Source organism: Macaca fascicularis, chromosome 9 (assembly GCF_037993035.2).
Source record: "Macaca fascicularis isolate 582-1 chromosome 9, T2T-MFA8v1.1".
Taxonomy (NCBI): domain Eukaryota; kingdom Metazoa; phylum Chordata; class Mammalia; order Primates; family Cercopithecidae; genus Macaca; species Macaca fascicularis.
In genome coordinates, this window is record NC_088383.1 from 23,583,485 (window position 1) to 23,589,913 (window position 6,429).

The following is a 6,429-nucleotide window of genomic DNA, read 5'->3' on the forward strand; positions in this document are numbered from 1 at the left end:
TACTTCTATGTAGATAATGAACCCCACAGACTTTGTTATGTTTGCTTTAAATAGTCAAATATCTTTTAAAGAGATTAAGTAGGAAAAAAATGTTTTTATATTTGCCATTTCCAGTGTTCTTTATTACATTGTGTGAATTAAGATTTTCATCAGTTATTTTCTTTCTGACTGAAGAGATTCCTTTAACATTTCTGCAGTTCTGCTGGTGATGACATAGTTGTTCTCATTTTACTAGGAACATCTTTCTTTTTCATTTTCTTTTTTGGTACAATATGGTTACATTTATAATATTGGAACATGTATGTTTAAAAATGCATGGAGTACTTGCTTCAGCAGCACATATACTAAAATTGGAATAATACAGACAAAATTGACTTGGCCCCTGAACAAGGATGACACACAAATTCAAGAAGAGCTCCAGATTTTTGTATTTAATGCACTAAACTGTGCACTTAAAAATAGTAGATTTTATGTTATATATATTTTACCACAAAAAAAAACATAGACATGGATCTAGAAATACACATATAAAACTGTTAATATTGGCTTACTCCTTGGAAGAGGAGATGGGAGTGAAAGATAACTTTTAGGATTTTTAAACTTCAATTTTTAAACTTTTGTTTGGAAAATTATTTCAAACATAAAAAATTTGCAAGAGTTTACTCAGATTCACACATTGTTAATATTTTACCCCATTTGCTTCACTATTCTCAGTCTCTTTTTATATATACATTAAGAATACATCATCTATCTCTGCATATGTATTTGTGTGTAAACTAGATATATGTATATATATTTATATATATGTATATATATTTATGAACCATTTGAGGGGAAAATACTCAGCATATTTCCTAAAAATAGGGATTCTCCTTTATAACCACAGTACACTTAACAAATACAGTACATTTAGCTACTTTTTCTTTTCTTTTCTTTTTTTTTTGAGAGGAAGTTTTGTTCTTGTTGCCCAGGCTGGAGTGCGATGGTGCAATCTTGGCTCACTGCAACCTCCCAGGTTTAAGCAATTCTCCTGCCTCAGCCTCTCAAGTAGTTGGGATTACAGGCATGCACCACCATCCCAGACTAATTTTGCAGTTTTAGTAGAGGCAGGGTTTCTCCACGTTGATCAGGCTGGTCTCGAACTCCCTACCTCATATAATCTGCCCACCTCGGCCTCCCAAAATGTTGGGATTACAGGCGTGAGCCACCGCGCCCAACCACTTTTTCTTTTTTTAATTGACAAGTAAAAATTATACATATATTATGGTGTACAACATAATGTTTTGATATGTGTATATACTTTGTGGAATGGCTAAATAAAGTCATTTTGCATATGCATTACCTCACATACTTTTTTGTGGTGAGAATACTTAAAATCTCTTAACAATTTTCAAGTATACAATACATTGTTTTAAGCTATGGTCTTGATGTTCAATAGATTTCTTGAACTCATTCCTCCTGTTTAGCTGAAATTTTGTTTCTTTTGACTAACATCTTCCCAATTACCACACCCACGGTCTCTGGTAACTATCATTTAACTCTTTGCTTCTATGAGTTTGACTTTTAAAAAATATTCTAGACATAAATGAGGCCATCAGTTTGTCTTTCTGTGCCTGGTTTAGTTCACTTAAGATAACGTCCTCCACGTTCATCCATGTTGTCACAAATGACAAGATGTCTGTGTTTTTAAAGGCTGAATGGTATCCTGTCGTGCATATACACCACATTTTCTGAACGCTTGGATTGATTCCATATCTTGGCTATTGTGAATAATGCTGCAGTGAACATAAGACTGCAGATATCTCTTCAATACACTCATTTCATTTTCTTTGGATACATCCCCAGAAGTGGGATTGCCGGGTCATATGACAGTTCTATTTTTAGTTTTCTGAGGAATGTTTATACTATTTTCCACAATTGATGTACTAATTTATAGTCCTGCCAACAGTGGGCAAGTCTTCCCTCTCTTCTACATTCTTGCCAATGCTTGTTATCTTTTATCTTTCAGGTAATAGCCATCCTAACAGGTGTGAGGTAATATCTCATTGGGGTTTCAATTTGCATTTCCCTGATGATTAGAGATGTTGAGCTTTTTTTTTTTTTCTTTGAGACAGAGTCTCACTCTGTCGCCCAGGCTGGAGTGCAGTGGTGCAATCTTGGCTCACTGCAACCGCCGCCTCCTGGGCTCAAGCGATTCTCCTGCCTCAGCCTCCCAAGTAGCCAGGATCACAGGTGCCCACCACCATGCCTGGTTAATTTTTGTATTTTTAGTAGAGACAGGGTTTCACCATGTTGACCAGCCCAGTCTCAAACTCCTGATCTCAGGCAATCCACCTGCCTTGGCCTCACAAAGTGCTGGGATTACAGGCAGGAGCCCCATGCCGTGGCTGAGCATTTCTTTTTCACATACCTAATTAGTTATTTGTATGTCTTCTCTTGAGAAATGTCTATTCAGGTCATTTGCTAATTTTTAAATTCAGGTTATTTGTCTTTTTACTTTTGAGTTATTTGAGTTTCTCACATATTTTGGAGGCTGATTATGATTTGCAAATATATTCTCCCATTCTGTAGGTTTCTCTTCACTCTGCTAGTTGTTTTCTTTGCTATGCAGAGGTTTTTAGTTTAATGCAGTCCCATTTGTCTACTTTTGCTGCCTATGTGTTTGTGGTCATATGAAAATAATTATTGCCTAGACCAATGTCGTAAAACTATTCCCCTATGTATTCTTCTAGTTTTACAATTGTAGGTTTTATATTTAAGTCTTTAATCCATTTTGAGTTGATTTTTGCATATGATATGAGATGAGGGTCTAATTTCAATCTTCTGCATGTGGATATCCAGTTTTCCCAGCATCATTTATTAGAAAGACTATCTTTTCCCCATTGTAAGTCCTTAGTATTTTTTTTAAAGTACATAGACTATAAATGCATGGATTTATTTCTGGGATTTTATTCTGTCCCATTAGATTATATGTCTGTTTTTATACCACTACCATGCTGTTTTTATTACTATAGCTTTGTAGTATATTCTCAAATCAGTTACTGTGATGCCTCCTGCTTTGTTCTTTTTGCTCAAAATGCTTTGGCTAATTGATATTTTTTGTGATACGTAACATTTTAAGATTTTTTTTTCCTATTTTTGTGAAAAATGTTATTGGAATTTTGATAGGGATTACAGGGAACCCGTAGATCACTTTGGATATGGACATCTTACGAATTTCAATTCTTCCAGTCCATGAACATGAGATGCTTTTCCATTTATTTGTGTCTTTAATTTCTTTCATCAATGTTTCCCTCCTCTTTAATTTTTTTTGGAAGAGCTTAAGGATTGCTATGAGTTCTTTAAATATTTGGTAGAATTCAGCAGTGCTTTTCTTTGATGAGAAACTTAACCACTGATTCAATCTCCTTACATGTTGTTGATCTGCTCACATTTTCTGTTTCTTCATAGTCTTGTAGGTTGTATATGTCTATGAATTTATTCATTTTTTTCTATGTTATCTGATTAGTAAACTTAATATTGACACAATACTTTTATCTAATCTGCCACTGGTATTCCAATTTTACTGATTGACCCAATGAAATGTTTTAGCATTTTCTTCTCTCATGTACAGGATCTAGCCTCTGTTCAGGGATTGAATTTAAGTGTCATGTCTCCTTAGTCTCCTTTAATCTGGAACTTTTTCTTTATTTTTCTTTCCAAAATGATGTTGACATGTTTGAAAAATGGAGTCTGGCCCTCCAACAACTTTTAACTAAAACATCCATTTTTTGCTTGTCTGAAGTTTCTTCATGGTTGCGTTTAGGTTATGCATTCTTGGCCAGAATACTACGTGAGTTTCTGCCTTCACAATTGCAGGCACATGATACCCATGTGCCCCTCATTGGTGATGTTAATTTGTTTTTTTAAAAATAAATCTTCATGTTTTATTTTTAAAATATCATTTAAGTTACATTTAAATATGAAAATCAAATAATATTAAAAATCTTTCAGAATATTTAATAGCAACCTGAGGAGTGACGATTTTGGAAATCAGCTTAACAATTTCATGAGGTATCTGGTTTTACTCACTTGAGATATGCTTTTGTTAGTACAGTGCATAGATTTTATTTTTTGCCACATTTTGTTCACTCATTTTCATGTATATGAATATACAGTCTGTAAAATACTTACAAGTAGGCAAAGTAAAATGCAAAAATCATATTTTTAACTTGTCTTTTACCTCTTCATTATTTCCTTCCAATTTTAAATTATTTTTTGTATGCAGCCATTTGAGGTTTTCTAGACACATACAAAATACACACCGAATATAGTTTTTGTTTTTTTTTAAAAATGGAGTCTCACTCCGTTGCCCAGGCTGGAGTGAAGTGGCACAATCTCAGCTTACTGCAACCTCCACCTCCCAGGTTCAAGCAATTCTCCTGCTCCAGCCTCACGAGTAGCTGGGATTACAGGCATCCGCCATGATGGCTGGCTAATGAAATATGAATTTTTAGCAAAAATATCACAGCATATTTTTCTTATCATCGTATATGCTTACTGATAATTTTTGCTGAATTTTGAATGTCAGATTGTATATTTTTACTTCATTCTTTTTCCCCAAGTTGTTACTAAAGTTACACACACATACAGAAAATGCAAAAAATTATATATGTTCATCTCCAAGAACTTTCACAAACTGAACACACCCATGTGCCTAGCACTGAAATCAACACACAGAATGTCAGCCACATATCAGAAGTACTTTTTGCTGCCATCCAGTTCTCAAGAGAGCACCCACTGTTTAATAGCACCACAGATTCATTCATTTTGACAATTTTATAAAATGAATTGTAAAATTCATTTTATATTTTATGTAAATGGAATCATGAATATGGACTCCCTGGGGTATAGCTTGCCATTAGGCCTGTGAGTTTCCTCATTGTTGTGAGGGTTCTGGTTTGGGTATTTCTGTTGCTGTCTAGTGTTCCACTGGGTGCAGATACCATGGTGTTTATCCATTTTCTTGTTGATGGACATTTGGGTAGTTTCCTCCACAGAGCTCCTATGACTCCTGGGACTAAGAACATTTGAGAACCTATCTGCTATAGATGTTTGTGTGAAGGGGAACAGGGTAGCTACATATATAGCTTCAGTAGATGCTGCCACACAGTTTCTCAGTGTGATTTCATTTAAACTCCACCACGTGTACATGAATGATCTGGTTGCCCCATGGACTTGCCAGGACTTGATATTGCTCTTTTTCATTTTAGCTGAACTGGTGTGTGTAGAATGGTATCTCATCATGATTTAAATTAGCATTTTCCTGAAGATGAAGAAGTTAAACATCTTTTTATATTTCTATTGATAATTTGGATATTCTTTTTTGTGTAGTGTCTATTCAAGTTTTTCACCCACTTTTCTAGTGGGTTTTCAGAGTTTTTCTTTTTAAGTGGTAGGAATTTGTTTTATATTCTGGCTTTCTGTGCTTTATGGGACATATATAATGCAAACAGGTCTTAGTTTGTGGGTTTCTCAATTCCTTCTTTAATGACATATTTTGATGAGTAGTAGCGTTTCACATTCTTTATCATGATCAAGTTATTCTTTTTACTTTGTATTTAGAATTTTATTGCATTAAAACAATAGTTTTTCTACTCAGATGTTGTAAAGCTGCTTTTCTATCTTTTCCTTATAAAAGCCATTCTTCTTTTATATTTAGAACTGACATGAGGATTATAAGAAATTAACAAGAGGAGTCCAGGAAAGTGTGATTAGTAAAATGGAAGAGAGGCTAAAAGAAAATGTCCTAATAAAAGCAACCGATGAACAGCAGAAAAGTTAAACAGAGTTTAAATGACACTTGGGACACAATTAGTGGGGTGGATATGGGAACTCCCTGTACTCTCTGCTCAAATTTTGCTGTGAACCCAAAAATAAAAATAAAGTTTATTAATTAATAAAAAAGGAAAAAAGCTAGAACTGAGGGAATAATTAACCTTAGAAAAGGAAATGCACAAACATGTTCTCAATAGATAAAAGATTTCAAGCCGGTTTCAAAAAGTTTGATGTATGTGGAGGAAAAGAAGTACATAGGAGATAATATTGAGCTACATCCTAGTCTGAAAACCAAAGATAGTGAGAAAGACCGCTTACAGCTGATAGCTCAATATATGCAGGGCCATTTAAAATATAGGTTTTTTTTTTTTTTTTTTTTTTTACATCAGTTCCAAGTTCACAGCAAAACTGAGCAGAATGTAGAGCTTTTCTGTGTACCTCCTGCTCCCCACATGCACAGCCTCCCCCGTTATCAACATCTCTCACCAGAGTGGTACACTCGTCACAACTGATGAACTTACATGGATGCATCATTGTTACCCAAAGTCCATGGTTTACATTAGGGTTCAGTCTTTGCTGATTCCTGCAGAATGGGTCTTTACTACGATGATA

General features: G+C 34.6%; 1 non-coding gene across 1 annotated transcript; it reads left to right on the top strand.

Moving 5' to 3' along the window:
* Window positions 1-320: 320 nt before the first annotated feature.
* On the top strand, window positions 321-427 carry LOC123567062 (U6 spliceosomal RNA). Its single transcript, XR_006689757.1, has one exon. It is a non-coding gene; the product is annotated as a U6 spliceosomal RNA (small nuclear RNA).
* The last annotated feature ends 6,002 nt before the right edge of the window (window positions 428-6,429 follow it).